We start from the raw sequence: 20,328 nt of genomic DNA on the forward strand, positions 1-20,328 counted from the left end.
CTTTACAGGTTTCCCTCCATCTCAAAGCCTGCAGGCAAGGGCTAAGCCTTTCACTTTGCCTCCATCTAGACATGGCATCACCACCCCTCCTTCCAGGTAAAGGACATCCTGGAGGATCAGAGATGGGTGTTCCTCCCATTCATACATGGATGTGTATGGAGACATTGCTCTTTGAGCAGGGTGATGAGAGCCATGTGCAAGGAGCCTCACGCCGACACTTTTCCACTTGACTCCAGTACCCTCGAAACTCTATAAAAAGGCCATTGGCTTGGCAGCATAGAAAGACTAACCACATGATTGCTTGTCAGCCATGACCATTACCCAGGAGGATGGAGGTTTGGAGACACGAGTCCGGCCTCCTTCCCTCCCTTCATCCCCACCTCTGGCTGCAGCCGATGGCTAATGGCACAGAATGAACAGCAGATCCACACCTGGCTGGGATCTTGATGTTCTGAGACCCATAAGTCAGGAACAAACCTGCAGCCGTGTGGGCTTCACCATAAAGAGGAGAACACAGATGAGGATCTTTGACATCCAGTTGCCTCATAATTATTAGGGTGTCCCTTTAGTTGGCCACTTGCTGACCTTGAACTCCACCCACCCAAAAAGACCCTCCTCCCACCTCGAGGGATCTCACTGACTGACTAATGGTCAAGGTCAGTTTGGAAAAACGGTGCACATCACCTTTCAAACTCACTCCACCACCTCCTACCCTCCCCCCATCACCCACCAACTTCTCTCCATCGCCATAGACCCATCCAACATCACCATTTCTCTTCCCTTTGTCACCCTTGAACCTCATCCATTTACTCTGGACCCTATCACAATCCACAATCTTTCCTCCCCTCAGAGCCGAAACCCTTTGTTGTCTCTGTGCCCACCCTGACCCTGCACTCTCCCGTTATCCAAGCCACCTGTCTTGTCCCCCTCCATGCCCAATGAGACCTTCACCTACCAGATTCTCACCCTGGACCTGCAACCCTACCATATCCCACTCCCCCTTCTGACTGTGACTGTATCCTCCTATCACCAGTGCACTGAGTTCTCCCCCCCCCCGGGACCCCACCAAGTACACCACTGACCCCACCCTCTAAGACACTCTCCCCCCTACCCGGACATTCCCATCCCCTCCCACAGACACTGTCCCCACCCTTCCCTCCTAAGACTGTCTCCCTTGTCCACCCCCTTCTCCGCCCCTCCAGCCTTCACCTGCCTCCTGTGTCCGGCCTTGGTGCAGTGTTAGCTAACAGCTCTCGAGTGAAATTCTGTGAGATCCCCAAGAAGGAGAAAGCAACATCTACGGACCTCAAAGTCATGGAAGAGGTGGAGCTTGCCAGGTACACGCCACTTATATACAGTCGTGAAACTGAACGTTCTAAATTCTCACTGGCGGGGGTCTTAATTTGGAGGGGGAGCTTTATTCCGTTGAGGTGACCTTTCATATAGCATGCATGAGATGCTAATGCATGCAAATGGGATTCCTGACATTGTTCGTCTTTAACCCGCCTTGATAGTCGGGAGAATAAAATTCCAACAGTTTATCTCGCTGTTGGGAAACAGATTTTTTGCCTCCTGCCAAATTATGTGCCCGCGCCCGCCAAGATCCCTGCCGCTGGTGGGAGCAGAAAATTCCACCAATAGAATCTTTTGTTATTGCATTAGCTCTGTCCAGCTTTCTATAAAGTGAATTACTATTGTTTTAAAGTACTGAATTCTGAGTGGTAAAGCAGGATCATCAGGCAGACAAACTTCTGAGCCACAATTAAAAAGTCCCTGCAGTAATTATAGTTTTGGGAAATGTTGGACTGTACCTTTAAGAATAATCCTGTGCTGTAAGATCACGTGATCTGTGTAAACCAATGTGTTAGCAGCGCGGGGAACCTCTACAGAGGAGAGTTCTTCTTTAGTTGTGGAGTTTGGTGTAGTTGCTACTGCTGTCTTGTAAATAAAGTTAAATGTTTTCACTAAGAAAAGTTGCCTGAAGATCAACTCTATAACAAACTGGCAATGAGGATAAATCAGATTTCGTACTGTACCTCGCCCAGCGATTGTATGTATCTAAGTTCGTTAAAAGTAATAGAAGATATGCTCATTCAAAATTCCACAGTTTTGCAGAATCAATCCCTTTGAGCCAGCCACAGATGATTGGTCTCAATATATAGAATGTCTTGCGTTCTTCTTTCAAGCAAACAAAGTCACTGGGGAAGAAAAGAGGAGAGCAATTCTCCTAAGCATTTGTGGGAGCAAAACCTACAGTTTGATTCAAAGCTTGACAGCCCCCAGTGCCCCAGATTCAAAGACTTTCAGTGAATTAGTAGACCACGTTAAGGGACATTTTCAACCCAAGCCCTCAGTCACAAGGCAGAGATTAGGGTTCAATTCATGGGAGAGATAATTGCTACCTATGTGGTGAAATTAAAACAACTAATGGACTATTGTGATTTTGGTGAAACCCTGAATGACATGCTCAGATATCATTCAGTATGTGGTGCACAGGAAGACATGATTCAGCGAAGATTGCTGGCTGAAGTGAATCTTGATGTTAAGAAAGAGATAGAAATAGTACTGGCAATGGAAAGTGCTGTAAGGCATTCACAAACAATTCAGGGGGTGAAAAGTGGTACCTTTCTCCTAGTCGGGCGGGAACAGTCAGCTGAAAATGACGCAAAAAACCAAGACTCTGCCGCGAAGCGGAAACAGCCCCCGCTAACCGAAAAACGAGAGGAAGCAGTTTAGCCACTAAATCGAAAAATAACCTTCAGCGATGTGGAAACAATCAGTCTTTTAACGATGGGCAATTTTAAAAAGTAGAATGTTATTTTTGTCACAGAAGTGGACACAATGAGACAGTGCAAAGTGAGATTTAAACAGGCTTCCAAACAACAAACGAAGTCCAATGAAGTCTATAGTATAGAAGAGCTTGAAACAGCCAATTCTGATATTTATTCACTATTCAACATGAAAGTTGGGAAGATGGAGCTAATATTTGTTGCAGTGCAAGTGAATGGTAAACCATTAAAAATGAAAGTAGACACGAGTGCTTCTGCCACTGTATTAGGAGAACACACTTCCAGAAATCTAAATAAAGTTGATCAACAATTAAATTTGGAACAAACATCTGCCAAGTGGAAAATGTACCCAGGTGAAGAAATCCAAGTATAAGGTATCACCAGAGCAACTGTTCATTATAGACACCAATCGGCTCAGCTATCAGTGATGGTGGTAGAAGGTAGAGGACCAAACCTTCAAGGTTGAAATTGATTGAGGGAAATTAACCTTGTTTAGCCAGTGAGATTTCAAAAGGAAGCTGGAAGAGTTCCTGTCTTGAAAAAGAAACAAGGCAAGGTACTACAGAAAGAGCCTGGAGAGTACAAGGACAGCAGACGGTTGAAAAAGGAATGTGTAAGCATTCAGCAACCGGAAGAAATGAAGACTGTCTTAAACAACGACATGGAAGAACAGCAGAAGAGACCCAAAGAGACTCTGCTGAATGACAGATTTCAAGATGAAGTGAACAGACTTCGCATAGAAAAGAAAATCCTGTTGAAAGACCTCCACACACTACAAGCATCCCTCCGGTCCAAGTTTGTGCCTCTAAGAAATTACGAAGAGAAACAGGAAGAATTTAACACCTCTCTGAACAAACTGAAGAATCAGTTGTCAGAAAAAACGCAGCAATGTTCAAATTTCCAGGAGGAAGCCAACAGACACAAGAAGGAGACAGAAGAGCTGAAGAATCAGCTAAATGAAGCTAAAGAGGCTTTGAAAGCACAAGTCGAAGAACTTTCCAAGATGCAAGTAGACAATGAAGTAATGGGTAGCTCAACTGCTGAACTGAGACAAGTTGAGATTGCATCTGAGAGAAGTCTGGCCGACAGTCTAGTCAAAAAGAAGGCCCAGACTAAATTCTGTAGTTTAAAAGAAGAAGACACATAGAAAGAGGGTGTAGAATTACTGATGAGGTGCTGTCTTCAGACAAGACGAAGCCTGATACTTCCCACTTTGGAGCGGAAGGTGGAGAAAAGTCAAGGGAACCAAAAAACTATGATTTGCATAGTCGTGAGTGACAATTTACTGTTGGGAGAAGCAGTATATGTAAAGAATTTCAGTGGAGGACCGAAGCGGTTACCTGGCAAAGTAAGTTCAGTGACCGGACCATTGTCATACCACATGTATGCCGGATCACACGTAAGCATGTGAATGATTTAAGAGAAAGAGAGTTGCCCCAAAAAGATAATGTTCCACCTGTAACCATTACTAAACCAGTTGAAGATGCTCAACCAAGGACAGACATGCCTGATGTCTCTGTCAGAGTGGAAGACACTGAACCGTATGTGCCTAATGAGGTACCTGACGTTAATGCGGTACCAGAGAATGTGTTTCCTACAAAAGAATCTGAAGTCGTGGAGCTACGACATTCCACACGAATCAGGAAACTACCTGAAAGACTGAATTTCATGACCTGTGTGAATATTGTAATGTCATGAGATCAATATCCTTGTAAATACAAAATGTACAGAAAAGTTAAAGAGGGAGGAATGTAGTAATTATAGTTTGGGGAAATGTTGGACTGTAACTTTAAGAATAATTCTGTGCTGTAAGATCACATGATCTGCGTAAGCCAATGTGTTGGAAGCACAGGGAACCTCGACAGGAGAGTACTTCTTTAGTTATGGGGTTTGATGCACATGTGTAGTTGCTACTGCTGTCTTGTAAATAAAGCCAAATGTTCCCACTAAGAAATGTTGTCTGAAGACCAACTCTATAATAGTCCCTAAGGCTGGAAGTTTGATACTGTTGTAAATTTCAAACCACATTTAATTTTTTTGGTGTTATAGTGAGTCATGGAGCTAAAACTTCACACCCATTTAACAATGAGTCACAAAACTAAAGTACTTGGGGCTAATACTGATCTAGTGAGGTTAATACTTAATCTTCATTTATGGGATTTACAACATTTCAGTCTCTGGAGAGAACTGAGAGGGATCCAAATGTAGCCCTGACAGTGCTAACGTCTATTCCATAATGATCCCATTAACATAATAAATCGCAAAAACGAAACCAGAGTGCTTTGCAATCGTTATTTTAAGCCAGGCTTGAGATTGCTGCTAGAAATCTCACCTACATAGATGTTTTTTAAAATCATTCATACAATGGGGCTAATGCAGTAGTAATGTATTGACAAGGTATTTGCGGTAGTTGATATGATGATCTCCTCACTGAAGGGCCAGTGATTGTGATATACTCACTGCTACCCTATTCAGTGATAATCTGCTGTTTGATTACTGACATTAGGGAATATTACAACACATCAAATATAATAAAAAAGTTTATTTTTAAAACTATATTTTAAACAATACATTGGAGAACTGTCAAATCACTCCTTTGGTTTGTGAGATGCCTTGGCGCATATTAAGGCACTATATTCATGCAGGTTAATTGAAACTCAATTATAAATGTTATGTTGTTATATGATTACATTATTTGTGAAGATAGGAACTAATATGAAAATGTACCCCTGGGTGACATATTCACTGTCTCACTGCAATCATGTGCCGAGTAACAATGCATCAGTCTACCAGCCGCATGGAGAGATGCAAGAAGTACACTCATTGAAGCTCCAGCATTTTAAGCCTAAACTGTGCTTATTTCTAATTTATGGGAACTAGAAGACATAACAGTATATTAGTTAAAAAATAGGAGCTGGTATGATGTAGCTTACTCTTGAAAGTAAACACAGCGCATTAGGTTCATTGGGCAGAATTTTCTAGGGCCCCCCATGGTAGGTTTAATGGCAGGCGGGCGGGCGGGGTGGAGACAATACGGCTGAAGGCAAAACGTCGGCTTCCCGCCAGCGTAAAATGACGATGGAAACGTGCGCTCCTGCCCGTCATGGCGGGTCGTCATTCCCACCAGAGGCCAGCGTGAAACCACTTAACCTCCCGTTAATGGGATGCAGATGGAGGCCCAACTGGAATCATACTCCCCCTGCACAATAAGGCCCGACTGGAATCATACTTCCCCCTGCATAATCATCTACGCCACCAGTGGGTTTTCATGCCAGTCCGGAACACGTCTGGACCAACTTGGCGTGCAAATGTTGGACTTACCTGCAAGAAGGCCTGGCGCAGCCTGCGGGGATCGGAAGGGAAGAGAGAGGCCTCCAGCAACAGGGCCCTGGAACACCACGTGCAATAGTGGGCGAGTGGAGCATCTATGGCGTCAATCTTCTGGCTTCAGGATCTTCCAGGAGGTCCATCTTCTATCTTCAACAGTGGGTCAGTTGACGTCCGGGTACCCTTTATGGTGGGGCGCAAGCCATCCAGCCTGCCCTGCTGCGAAAAATGTCAGGGAAACCCCCGACTGCATAATTAATTAGGTAAATGTCACACGATACTGTGTGAATCCCCAGTGGCCTCCACGGTGGGAAAATCTCTCTGTTCTCAACCCCTGCCATGGGACTTAGTCCCGGAATGAAAAATCCTGCCCACTGGGTTTATAATCTGCACCACAGGTTTAGATCACTGACATTGGTGTCAGCCCAGAGATTGTGTCATTTGTCTTTTTTTTGATCGAAACCTGCATCACCCAAAGCACTCGCAGAGCTCCAGAAAGGGTCGCCTGATTTGAGTCACATACACAATAAGTTCTGACTATCAAAGTACTGAAACTAGCATTGAAATATTTAACTCAACTATTTCATGCAGTTTCAGTTCCTTGATAATTTTGCTGAACAGTTTTGAATGTTGGGCGGTAACCTTCCCTGGTCAGGAGTGATATGGCCCAAAATTTCAATTTGCATCCCAAAAGACTTTGTGAGATGATAGTCAAGAAGTTAGTTTGTCCAAAAGTCTGGTCATTTAACTGCGGTTCTGAAGTGTTTGGGTTATTTTTGTGTGTAGCGCTGAGACAGATGTGGTTGTACCAGTGTTTGGATGTATACGGTAAGCTGTCTGATGTGTCCTAGGTGAGAAATGGAGTATAATGGGTGGTTAAAAGTACCAGATCAAGTCGAGGTTCATCTTTCTATTGTAAGAACAAATGTGGTGACCACGAAATTTACTGTTTCAATCTTGTTAAAGAACAAGGACTTGTCTTCCCTGGTAATGTAGCTTATACTGCAGCTGCTACTTTTTCTTCATTTACACAATGTCCATGTTCTCCCATAACCATTCGATGTACAAGGTAATCACTAATAAACCCAATAAAGAATCAGGAGAAACCTATTCATTCAGAGAGTGGTGAGAATGTGGAACTTGCTACCACCGGGATGGTTGAGGTGACTGTCACAGATGTATTAAAGGGGAAGCTATATAAGTACAAGAATAAGAAAGGAATGGAATAATATGTTGGTAGGGTGGGATAAGGTAAGTTGGGAGGAGGTTTATGCAGAGCTCAACCACCACATAGGCCAGTTAGGCCAAATGGCCTGTTTCAGTGGTGTAAAGTTGTTTCAGTGGTGTAAAGTTCTATGTAATCTATTTGACAAGGCTGTAAAAATTGAGTTTCTTCATGATTAAGTTCTGGATATTTGTGAATATCCTGTTGCTATAAAACCTCTAATTCTTTATGTTTGTTTTTACAGCATGCAACTGAGAAATTTTGCCAAAAGCACGAGATGGTCAGTTTGAATTTGGGCCAATGCAGTAGATTTGGCAATTGCAAAGCGCCATCTGTTGGTCAGTTGCTGTGATTCTTTAATCCCAGTCAACTGATCTAAGCAAAGTTTACACCAGTAATGATTTTTTAAAAAAACTACCCAATTTAGAATTACAAATATTGAACTGTTACCTTTTCTTAACATTTACAGGGAACAGTTAGGCATAATATTGGTCACAACTTTGAAGACTTATTGTACATTGCAATTTTTTCCTAACCTCCCATTAGCTGATGGTGCAAAGATAAGGGGACACAGATTTAGGGTTTTTGGGTAAGAGATGAGGGGGGTGGGGGGTTGTGAGGAAGAACGTTTTTATTGGTAATGACCTGGAACCACAAGGGTGGTGGAAGCAGAGGCAATCAATGATTTCAGAAGTAAATTGGACAAGTACTCGAGGGAAATAAACATACATAATTACGGGGATAGAGCAAAGGATTGGCTCTGATTGGTTTGCTCTACAAAGAGCCAGAATGGACTTGATCGAAACAAATGGCCTCCTGTGTGCCCGAATGACTCAGGACTTCTATAACTCTTTAAATTTCAGTTAATTAATCATTGAAGTAATTCAATTTGTGGTTTTAGGTAATTATAGTCAAAAAATATTTTCTATGTTCTTGTCCTTTTGTGGATAAATTGCTTTTTACTGAACGTAGAAGTACACTGTTTGCTACAGGGTCAGTAATGTGGTTTTTATTTCACATGGTGATAGTTTTTACATTTTCAGGTGTCCTTGAGAGTATGAGATAGTTCTCCTCAACAATTCAGATAATTCTTTGAAAGCTGTTGGTAAAACTGCCATTAGTAAATGGAACACATGAATTTTGTCTTTAAAAGACTTCAAACAAATGCTGTAAATGATCGACTCCACATCCTTTAGTTTGTCAGTTGGCCTACTAAGTTACATAACCATGGAATGTTTCCACATTCATCCACTTAAGCTACTGTAAAACCACAAAACTTTTTTTTCGAAAACCATTATTTCCTACACCACTACAAATCACCCGGGCACTGTACTGTGCTTCTGAAGGGATGGGGCCTGTGGTCCGTTGCAGCATTTTGCTTTCAATTCTGAGAGCTGGAATTGAATTGAACTCAAGACTGTTGCCTGTCCACAAAATGAGTTTGGGCTGTAGCAGCATCAGAGTTTCCTACCCTTAAAAAACCTCCATCTCATGGGCATAATTCAGCACGAACTGGCAAGCTCACACAGTATCCAAAAGAATAGAGAAGACAGGGAAGGAAATTGGTGAAACGCCATGGGGAATAGTTCACTTTAGTTGGCTGGAAAGCTAGAGCATTCTACTTGTTGTTAGTGACATCTCTCATGTTGATAAAGGTTGGAATGAAAAACTATAACTTTTTTGGGGATTTTATTATACTATATTTCCTCTGGTTTAACATTTCAGAGCACTCCTACTGGAAAGTTCCTGTGTACCTGCCCAAGAGCCTAGGTAATTTGTAGCAAGCCCGGGGTCTGTTTTTCAGCTTACAGGTTTTATCACATGTTCTTCACATGATCATCCTCAACTTCAGAGGGCAATAGAATAAATACTCACTGGAGTGTGATTTTAGCTATAAACTGGCAAACAGGAGATGGATAAGTGAACAAATTAGTGGCGAACTTTAGATTTAGAATACAGGCTTAATCATTTTTCCTTAGAATGTAAAAAATAAAAAGTGCCTCTGTTGTGCTAAACTTCACATCGCACTGTCTGATCCGCAGCAGGGGCTTCCCAGGTGTCTGGCACTTGGAGGACTGCTGGAGGCCAGAACATTGCTGAGTCTGAGTCAGATAACAAGCCTCTGGACTTGGTCATGTCACAGTTGCTGGAGCTACAAAGGCAAGCTCGGGAACATCAGGAAGGGATGCCCACTGCACTCCTCAGATTGCAAGGCACGATGGAGGAGTCCGTCCACCTTCAGTCTGAGGTGATAGCGCCGGCATTGCAACGCACCGAGGTCAACACTGGTCAGATGGCGGCCACCATGGAGACCTTGGTTCAGGACGTCGCTCCTGCACTGTTGCGCGGGCTCAACTCCATTACTGATGCCATAGTTGGCCTCCAACAGTGTTTACATGGGAGGGGTGCCAGGCAGCTCAATCTCACTCCAGATACCCCTTCCGCTCACAGAGTCAGCCAGGGGCCCTCGGGCGCTCATAGGGAGGAGGATCAGCAGGTGTACACTACCCCGGGCCCATTCATCCAGGTGACTCCATGAGGGTCTGGCCCATCCGAATCCCCTCTTCCTGTGACCTCAGCAGCTCCAGCTCCACAGGCTGAGGGGGTGCCACTTCCCCACAGCAGGGTCGCAAAAGCAGGCCAGGGCCCTCCAGGTCTCAGCCCTCCAGAGGATGCCCGCCAAGGTCATCACAGTCAGCAGGATGCCTCCACCTCCACTGTGGATTTAAGGGGAGCACCAACATGTAGTGGCAGGGTTAGGAAAGTTAAGTAGTAGCACAGGTGTTTATCACATGTACTATTTCACTATTGTCAATAAACTCCCAAGAATGTCTCCCTGCCTTTGGCTCCTTGTTCTGATGAGCAGTGTTCGTGTCACTCAGATGTGAAACCTTTCAGCACAAGATAAAGGCAGGTGTCTCAGTCCAGGGCCTCTTCCTTGTGCTCTGTGCAGCCTCCAGACCAAAGTGATTGTCCAGCCTTACACTCCCTGGACACATTACTGATGCCTGCACCTTGGCAGTGCTGTCATTGCTGCCAGAATGTCGTGGGCAGGTGTCACAGAGTTCTCTCATACTCTCTGTGTGCTCTCAGCACCTTCAAGCCGGGGCTGGGCCCCCATCTCTTCAGTGTCTGTGACCAGCGACACCATGTTCCGAAAGGGTTCAGGTGCTGAAGGCGGACAAAGGATCAGATGCTTTTAAAGTTTCCTGGCTGCGCCTTTATGATATTATCACAGAGGGCATCTGTGTTGCCATAAGCCAGACTGGAGTCAAATGTTCATAAACTCAATGTGAGTTTCTATGGTGTCTCCTCGCTGCATGTCATCATCATCCTCCACAAACCTAGCAGCTAAGAGGGCCTCCCAGCCTGCTTGACTTGTCTGGCCAGTGTGAGGGCCTCATACCTGTCATTGTCACGTTCGAGGATCTCCTCATACTCATACCCATCAGCATCCTCCTCATCGGAGGGGACCTCCAGTTCCTCCATCTCCTCCTCAACCAGCTCCTCTCCCCATTACAACCTGGCGCTGCAAAGGAAGCAGCAGAGGACGACGCTGTGTGACATCCTCTGTGGACTATATTGCAGGGCTCAACCAGACCAGCCCGACATATGGGCAAATCCAATTGCTCTTGCATCCTGGCTGTCCTGGTCCTGGGTGAAATACACACTGTTGTGTGCCCTCACTAAGATGGCATCTGTGACCTCATGGATGCATTTGTGGGTGGAGGCTTGTGATATCACACAGAGGTCACCTGTGGAGCCCTGAAAGGAGCCACTGGCATAGAATTGGGGACCGTGGTCACTTTCACAGCCACTGTCAGTGGATGCCCTCCATGTCATTGTGGTGCCAAATCCCGCAGTAGGTGGCAGATGTGACCGACCGGTTCCCTAGATATGTCTTCGGCAACACTGGTTCTCGGTCATCGGCAGGAATGAAAGGCAGTGTCCATAGACCCGGGTCTAGCTGGGTGCCGGCCAGCGACGGCTCACTGTGGCTTTTCAGCGGCTTGTGCCGGAGCCCCAGCCACCCCTTCTTCTAGGGTGTGCTGGTCCTTCCTCTGCACAGTCAGGAACCTCAGTCACTCTCTTCCCCGTTGTCTCCATTCTTTGTAGGCCATTAGGCATACAGCTAGGTCACCAGGCTCCATGATCCTGATGTACTCCTCCTGCAGGATGAAAGAGAGAGACATGTGGTTAGCTTGGGTACACTAAGAACCTCTCTTGGTTTAGTCTGGAGGCCCCTTAACGCATCCCAGAGAGTGCTGGCCACCACTTGGATGGCCAGAGATTAGTGCGCTGTATGGCTGCCCAAAACCCCACCCACCTCTGCCCCACTCCACCTGACCGATTGGCGGCAGCTTTGCCCACTGGACCGCATGCTGTGCTCTCAGCTCAGGCATTCTCCTAACCCGCACTGCAAGGCTGCACTGTTAGCTTGAACCATGGGGGAGACTGGTCTAAACCGGGATGATGGCATTGCAAAGGGCTGTGAGCGCCTCCACCAGTGACTGCTCCACAGTCACCTTTAGCAAGGTGATTGTACAATGTGCCCATTGGTCCAACTGTTCTGCAGTCCACTAAACTGCTCATGACTTTGCAGTCTGTGCACGAGAGGTGAAAAGCTCTGGAGCACTTGGTGGCACTTTGCTGCCTCTGCGTTGCTTGAGTGGGCAGAGAAGCTAGAGGCCCGACTCCAATCATATCAATGTGGCTGTGCCTGAACTGCCTCAGCTGCGGAGGTTTCCCTAATGTGTGGCTGCTTCCCTCCCCCCCACACATGCTTGTGCACTACCTTCAACTGCAGGGCAGCCCTTGCCCACCCCCGCACCCCCCCACCTCCCAATTCTCCTCAACCGCAGGGCAGCCCTTGCAACCCCCCCAACCCCCAACACACCTCAACCTTGAAGTCCAAGGCGACGCAGTGAGCGCTCTGCAACATTACTTTGTGTGCTCACCTCCGAGTTCCCCTCAAAGTGCAGCCCGTCAAGTGCACGCCTTTTATATGCTATTGTGAAACAGGTCAGCGTGGGGCGGACGATCCAGCAGTGGGGGGACGATTCCGGCGGGCTAGCCTTATAATGATGTGCTGATGCATTACAATGAGGTTCCCGACATTCGATGGCGGGCCTGAACATGTCTGACACCAACGGGCATGGAAAATCCTGGCCAAAGATGCTTCCTTTTTAACACATTAACAGTTCACGTCAACTGTGCCCTGCGTCATCTTGATCAAGGCAAGAAAATCACTCATATTTCACCAAAGTGTCTGCATTTTATAACTGTAGTTTTTACAATAAGTAATTGGAAAAGTAGTTGCTGGAAGAGCCAGCGTTGTGAAGCCAAGTGAATGTATAAAGCCAAAATCTTATGAAATAAGTGTAACTTGCCAAGAAGAAACAAATTCCATCACAAACTGCTGTGATCAGTAATTCAGCTTTCCACTAATTCCCAATAGTTACCAACTAATGCTAGAACACATTATTCAGATCAGAGCCTAACATGAGGAAAATGATACCTGTAAACCAAGACAGCCCAACCTTCTTCTGACATAATTAGCAACTGCTCAATAGAAAAATCATTCGACTCCATCCCCATTTTATTGTCTATTTGATCTCCTGTGGCTTCGAGACAGTGAGTTGGCTGCTAACTTGGTTTGAAATGTGGCTGTTAAGAGTACAAACAGAAATCCTCAGTGATACTCAGCAGCATAACAGTTAATATTTTGATGGCCAATACATAGCACCTTATCATTAAATGCTTTTACAATCTGATTGGTTGAAAGCACTTTACAACATCATTGCCCTACATCACACAGCTAGTGAATAACAGATGAACTTGCTTTTATATAGCAGCTTTCATCTTGGTCCCAAAGTGCTTCACATCCAATTTAAATGCAGCCATTTTGTAATGTAGCAAGGCATGATATTTATTTTGATTCTGGCAGGTGGCTACCCAGTCACACTGGGGAGAATGGATGGGGAGTGGATGGACAGCATGAAGAGTTATTCACAGCTAGGAAATGCAAGGCTCATGAAAATCAGGCTCAGGGGGCTGAATGGCCTATTCCTGCTCCTTGTTCATACGAGTCCTCATCGAGAGGAGGGTAACTGTGCTGAGACAAATTGTGAGTTTCAGTCATTTACAAAGGAAGCAAATCATTGAATGTTTACAGCACAGGAGGCCATTTAGCCCATTGTGCATGTGCTGGCTCTCTGCAAGAGCAACTCACCTAATCCCATTCACCTGCCTTTTCCTCGTAGCCCAGCAACCTTTTCTTTTAAGATAATTCTCTTTTGAAAATTTCCATTGAATCTGCCTCCGCCACACTCTCAGGCAGTGCATTCCAGATCCTAATCACTTGCTGCGTGAAAAAATTTCCCTCATGTCGTTGTTGCTTCTTTTGCCAATCACCTTAAATTAGGGCCCTCTGGTTCTCAATCCTTCTGCCATAATTTTGAACACATCTATCAAATCTCCACTTGATCATCTCTTCCCCAAACAGAACAGTCCCAGCTTCTCCAATCCACCTATATAATTGAAATTCCTCATGCCTGAAACCATTCTCATGGATCTTTTCTGCACTCTCTTTAATGCATTCACATCTTTCCTAACGTGTGGCACCCACAACTGATCGCAGTCCTCCAGTTGAGGCCGAACCAGTGTTTCATACAGGTTTATCATGACTCCCTTGTTTTTGTACTCCATGCCCCTACTTACAAAGCCCAGGATCCCATATGATATCTCAACCTATGCTGCCACTTTCAATGATTTGTGCACATATACCCCCAGGTCCCTCTGCTCCTGCACTCCTTTAGAATTGTACCCTTTCATTTTTACTTTCTCTCCTCCTCCTTCCTATCAAAATGTATCACTTCACATTTGCCTTGCATTAAATTTCATCTGCCACTGTCTGCCCATTCCACCAGTCTGTCTTCATCCTTTTGAAGTTTATCATTATCCTCCTCATAGTTTAAAATACTTCCAGGTTTTGTGTCATCTGCAAGTTTTGAAATTGTGTTAAATACATCTAAGCCTAGGTTATGAATATAGATCAAGGAAAGGAGGGGCCCTAATACCAACCCATGGAAACACCACTGTCCTCTGGTCTAAAAAATAACCATTCACAGCTACTATGTTTCCTATCACTCAGCTGATTCATATTCATGCTGCTACTGTCTCTTTTATTCCAAAGGCTCTATGCTGACAAGCCAGGCACTTTATCAAATGCCTTTTGGAAGTCCATGTACACCACATCAACTGTTTTACCCTCATCAACCCTCTTTGTTATCACATCAAAAAACTCAAGCAAGTTAGTTAATTACGATTTGTCCTTAACAAATCTGTGCTGGCTTTCTTTAATTAATCTGCATTTGTCCACGTGACTGTTAATGTTTCCCCAAATTATTGTTTCTAAAAGCCTTCCTACCACCGAGGTTAAACCAACTGGCCTATAGTTGCTTGGCCTATCCTTACACCCGCTATTGAACAAGGGTGTAAAATTTGCAATTCTCCAGTCCTCTGCCACCAGCTCTGGATCTAAGCAGGATTGGAAGATTATGGCCAGCACTTCTGCAATTTGCACCTTTCCTGCCTCAATATTCTTGGATACATCTCAACCAGTCCTGGTGTGTAATCAACTTTAAGTAGAACCAGCCTATCTAACATGACCTCTTTATCAATTTTTATCCCATCCAGTGTCTCAGCTACCTCTTCTTTCATTATTACTTGGGCAGTAATAGCCAGAATAGGAAGGCAGTTGCATAGTGATATTGTCATAGGACTAGCAATCCGGAAACTCAGAGTAATGCTTTGGGAACCAGGGTTCAAATCCCACCATAGCAGATGGTGGAATCTGAATTCAATAAAAATTTGGAATTAAACTAATGATGACCATGAAACTGTTGTCAATTTTCATAAAAACCCATCTTCTTCACTAATGCCCTTTAGGGAAGGAAATTTGCCATCCTTACCTGGTCTGGCCCACATATGACTCCAGACCCACAGCAATATGGTTGATTCTTAACTGCCCTCTGAAATGGTCTAGCAAGCCATTCAGTTGTATCAGGCAAAAGGGAATGAAACTGGTTGGACCACCCGGCATCGACAAAAGCACTGGAAACGACAATGGCAAACTCGGCTCTGTCAACCATGCAAAGTCCTCCTTACTAACATCTGGGAGCTTGTGCCAAAATTGGTGCAGCTGTCTCACAGGCTAGTCAAGTAACAGGCTGACTCAGTCATCCTCATGGAATCATACCTCACAGACAATGTCCCAGACATCACCAGAGTTGGCAGCACAGTGGTATACCATTGGGAGTCCTCAACATTGACTCTGAACCCCATGAAGTCTCATGGCATCATGTGAAATATGGCCCACAGATTTCTCAGCAACCTACCCAGATGTCAGTGACCACTGAGAGTCACAAAATCTCCTTAAAACTCTGTCCCCCTCATGAGGGATTTCAACTCTTCAATTTCGAAGATCTAGCCTCTGAATTCCCTCAAAAGCCCCTCAGAGTGTCTCAACAACTGCTCACCTTCCGATAATTCAATCTCTCCTCTTGAGACTGCATTACATGGGATTCACAAAGCTGCACTCCTGCCTCTAATTACCGGCACACTTACAACTCTTTTGCAGACTGCTAGCTTCACTAAGCTGGCGCTGCCCATGAGTTTTTCCCGAGCTCCAGTCTCCCAGCTGTTTTGAGCTATAAATGCCTTCCAGGGCTTCCCTGAGCCCTAACTGCCTGGAGCATGCTAACAGCTCCCGGGGCATCTCTGTGAGCTGCAAACCACATGAGGCCCAAAGTGCAACCAACCATCTCTCCCAACAAAGACGGATGAATTGAAGCCAGAGAACCTACTTAAGTTCTGCCTACCTCCATGACAATCGTAGCTTTTCAGGGTTCACTGAATGCTTTGAAATGAATTTAGCTCTAACTCCCACAAAACATCTCTCTGGACTGAACTTCTTTGCAAGCAGTGTAGACATCACATTTCCAATTCTCCAGCTAAGTAAGCCCACCTGCTGTCTTATGGCTCCATCTCTTCTATTCTGACTCTATTGAACAAACATGGGTAACGTTCTGAACAGCCATTTTCTTTTAGGTGTTCTGGCAATCTCCAAAACCCAGCATTTTAGTTACCGTAGCTTCACAACAACCATCTTCCCAGAACTAAATATTACCTCCAAAATATTAACATGAACCTTGAAGTAGATATTCGACACACCTCCAAGATCTCTTAAAATCATTTCAAGGAATAGCCATACAAGAGATGGTGAGATTACTGGTCAGCAGTATCCAGATTAGCCACTTTTGAGTTCTCAGGAATCTCTACCTAATTTACAGAGACCTAAAATATTAAGGCTTTGCTAATTTCACTCCTTATTGTCTTCAATCCTCAGGGGTACGGGCTGTCTGGATCAGGAGCCACTGTTTCTTACTCCCTATCCCTTGGGAATAAACACATTCTTACAAAGCAAAATATAGTGGATGCTGGAAATCTGAAACAGAACAGAAAATGCTGGAAATACTTAGATAAAAGCAAAAAACTGCGGATGCTGGAAATCCAAAACAAAAAAAATACCTGGAAAAACTCAGCAGGTCTGGCAGCATCTGCGGGGAGGAGCACAAAGTTCTGTTGAAGAGTCATATGGACTCGAAACGTTAACGGTGCTGCTCTCCACTGGAAATACTTACTTTCATTCTGCCTTGTTGAAGTGAAATGCTCCAATTTACTTCAGATTTTGCTGCAGTGGTGGAAGCTATTGCAATTTTTGTTTACAGAAAATGTTCAGATTTGTTGTTAAGACAGAACAGCAGGGTGCTGATTAATGAAGATCTGACTGCCTGTATGTTGCATTGGCATTGATATTGCAACAGCAAATGTTTTTCTATAACGAACCTGCTCCTACAAACACCGGGGAATGTGTTTATTTGCCACTTGGTACATATTAAAGGATGCTCGAGAGGGCTCAGGTGGAGATGATTTTTCTTGATACAAGATTGCCCATTTGATGTAAGGCTTTTCTGCAAGCCAAATAATTACAATGAAATAAATGCAAAAAAAAGTTTCAAGCGCTCCAGGATCAGAGGGGATAAGGGGTAGCAAGCAATGGACAATGAACTATATTCAAGGATCCAAAGGTAAATAATCTAACATTCTTCCCTTACACTTAGTGTAGATGTCTACCCATCAGATTAATCTACTGAAAACCTATGGACAAGTAGTCCAATTCGTAAGATATTTTAGAGTACTCTAGCAATCTCATATTCCACTATGCAATCTGGTTGCCACATTTTCCCTCCCAATCCAGCACAGGAACTAACATATCCTTGGAAAGTATGATTCAATCTATATTTATAATTTGTGAATCATTGCCCAGGTATGAATCCAACTCTTCTGGTAGGACTTAAATACCATAACAATAACTGATTTTTTGGAGCTTGTTTTGTACAAGTGTGTGAAGGGGAAGAAAGAGGAGAGGTAAATTGTATGTGCATGTAACGTAGGGAATATTTTGGTGGACGTGCAACAGGGTGTACTGACCACTGAAAGTAGTCTAGGAGCTCCTCCCTATCCATTCCCGTCTTCATGAAAGGAACCTAAATACTTTCATCTGAACACTGGTGCTCTGAAGTTTAAATGTTAAACTATTGGATCTTAAACCATTAATTTCAAATCTGCACTCTCTAACTGTGCATTCACAGTTGAAGTCAAATGTCTCCTTATATTTACTTGACATCGTAGTAAGACACAACGCAGAAGGAGGCTATTCAGTCTCTCTCATCTGTGTCCATTCTTTGGTAGAGCTACTCAATTAGTCCCACTCCTCTCTGCTCTTTACCCACAGCCCTGTAATTTTTTTCCCCTTCAAGTATTTATCCAATTTCTGTCTGAAAGTTATTATTAAACCTGTTTCCACTATCCTTTCAGGCAGGGAATTCCAGATCATAACAACTCACTGAGTTTGAAAACAATGTTTCCTTACGTTGCCTCTGATTATTGTGTCGATCACCATAAATCTGTGTCCTTTGGTTGCTGACTGTTCTATCACTGGAAACAATTTCTCCTCATTTACTCTATCAAAATCATTCATGGTTTTGAGCACCTCTATCAAATCTCAACTTTTCTGCTCTAAGGAGAATTCTCTCAGCTTCCTCACTCTCTACACATAATTAATGTCCCTCATGCCTGGTACCATTCTAGTAAATCCTTTCTGCAACCTTTCCAATGCCTTGACATCCTTCCTAAAGTGCAGTGTCCAGAAATGAACACAATACTCCAGCTGAGGCCTAACCAGTGTTTTATTAAGGTTTAGCATAACTTGCTTGCATTCGTACTCTATACATCTATTAATAAAGCCAAGGATCCCATTGTTTAACAGCCCCTCATCATGTTGTACCACCTTTAAAGATTTGTGTACGTAGGTCCCAGTTCTCCCCGTTCCTTCCCCACTTTTAAAATTGTACTATTTAAATTGCCACTCCGTTTTCTTCCTACCAAAATGTTAAGGTAACTAAGTTTGCTAATAGCTACATTAACAACCAATTTAAGATAATCAGTTGAACTCGTAACATGGCTCATCTACCCTTGCTAGAAGTGACATACATTCATATGCAGGAACCTGGTCTCTGCAAACCAAATGAATATGCTCAAACCTTGCACTGTTTTTGAATGTAGTTCCCCATTGCTTTCTCCATGGCAGCACATCAGCCAGAGTCAACTTGCCAACCAATCAGAACCCTTTTCTCCTGTAGTAGAAATTGTTGGGATTGTTTGAAATTTGGCATTCTTGCATTTGTCCTTATTAGTGCAAGACGATAAGCTTCAGCAACACGTCTCACTATTCTGCAATATTCAAATATAAATATATTTTTGATGGGAAGAATGGCAATCAGTTGACGAAATGAAGGACACGTTATTAAGTCAAAAATGTGCCAAGGTGAATTGCTACCCAAATTTTGAAAGTATCATTGCATAATGTGTCAACAGTTCTGATGGCAAATAAAGGGTGGTGTACATCAATACATCCAGAGGACAAAAGGTTAAGGAAGTACTGCTGATACACTACAAAGCTGTTCCTAGTTCATATACAGAGTATTGATTATACCTTACCGCCACCTTCTCAAGGCAACTAGGGATGGGCAATAAATGTTGGCCCAGCCAGCAAAGCCCACATCGCGTGAATGAATAAAAAAATCTGGTTTAGTCACCTTGAAGACAGTGAAAGGAACTCAGCGACTCAGGGAAGGGTAATATTGCAAGCATCAAGTAAGTTACTCTAATTTTGATTTGGACACGAGGATTGATCAATTAAATATTACGAATCCTGAAGCTATTGTTTTCAATTCCCATTCCAAACAGCATCCATTTCTCTCTCCCTGACAAAGGTATGAGACTTAACCATTTGTTTGTCACCTTGGTGTCACATTTGACCATGAGATGAGCGTCACTAAGATCGCCTATTTCCACCTGCAAACTCTCATCCATGCTTTTTTTTACCTCCAAACTTGATGATTCCAATGCATTCCTGGCTGGTCTCCCATATTCTACTCTCCATAAACTTGAGATCACCCAAAACTCTGCTGCCCTTTTCTTAACTTGCATCAAGTCCCTTTCATCTATCACCACTGACCGACATTGGCTACTGGTCAAGCAATGTCTTAATTTTAAAATTCTCATTCTTGTTTTCAAATTCCTCAGTGGTCTTGCCCCTCCCTATCTCTGTAATCTCCACAACCCTCCAAGATCCCTGCGCTCATTTAATTCTGGCCACTTGAGCATCCCTGATTTTAGTCGCTCTATCATTGGGGACTGTGCCTTCAGTTGCCTGGGTTCAGGGTCTGGGAAACCCTCCCTACACCTTACCGCCTCACTACCTTGCTCTCCTCCTTTAAGATACTTCTTAAAACCAACCACTTTGACAATGCTATTAATCATCTGACCTAATATCACCTTATAAGGGTTGGTGTCATTTTT

The sequence above is a fragment of the Cetorhinus maximus genome, chromosome 3 (assembly GCF_964194155.1).
Source record: "Cetorhinus maximus chromosome 3, sCetMax3.hap1.1, whole genome shotgun sequence".
NCBI lineage: Eukaryota > Metazoa > Chordata > Chondrichthyes > Lamniformes > Cetorhinidae > Cetorhinus > Cetorhinus maximus.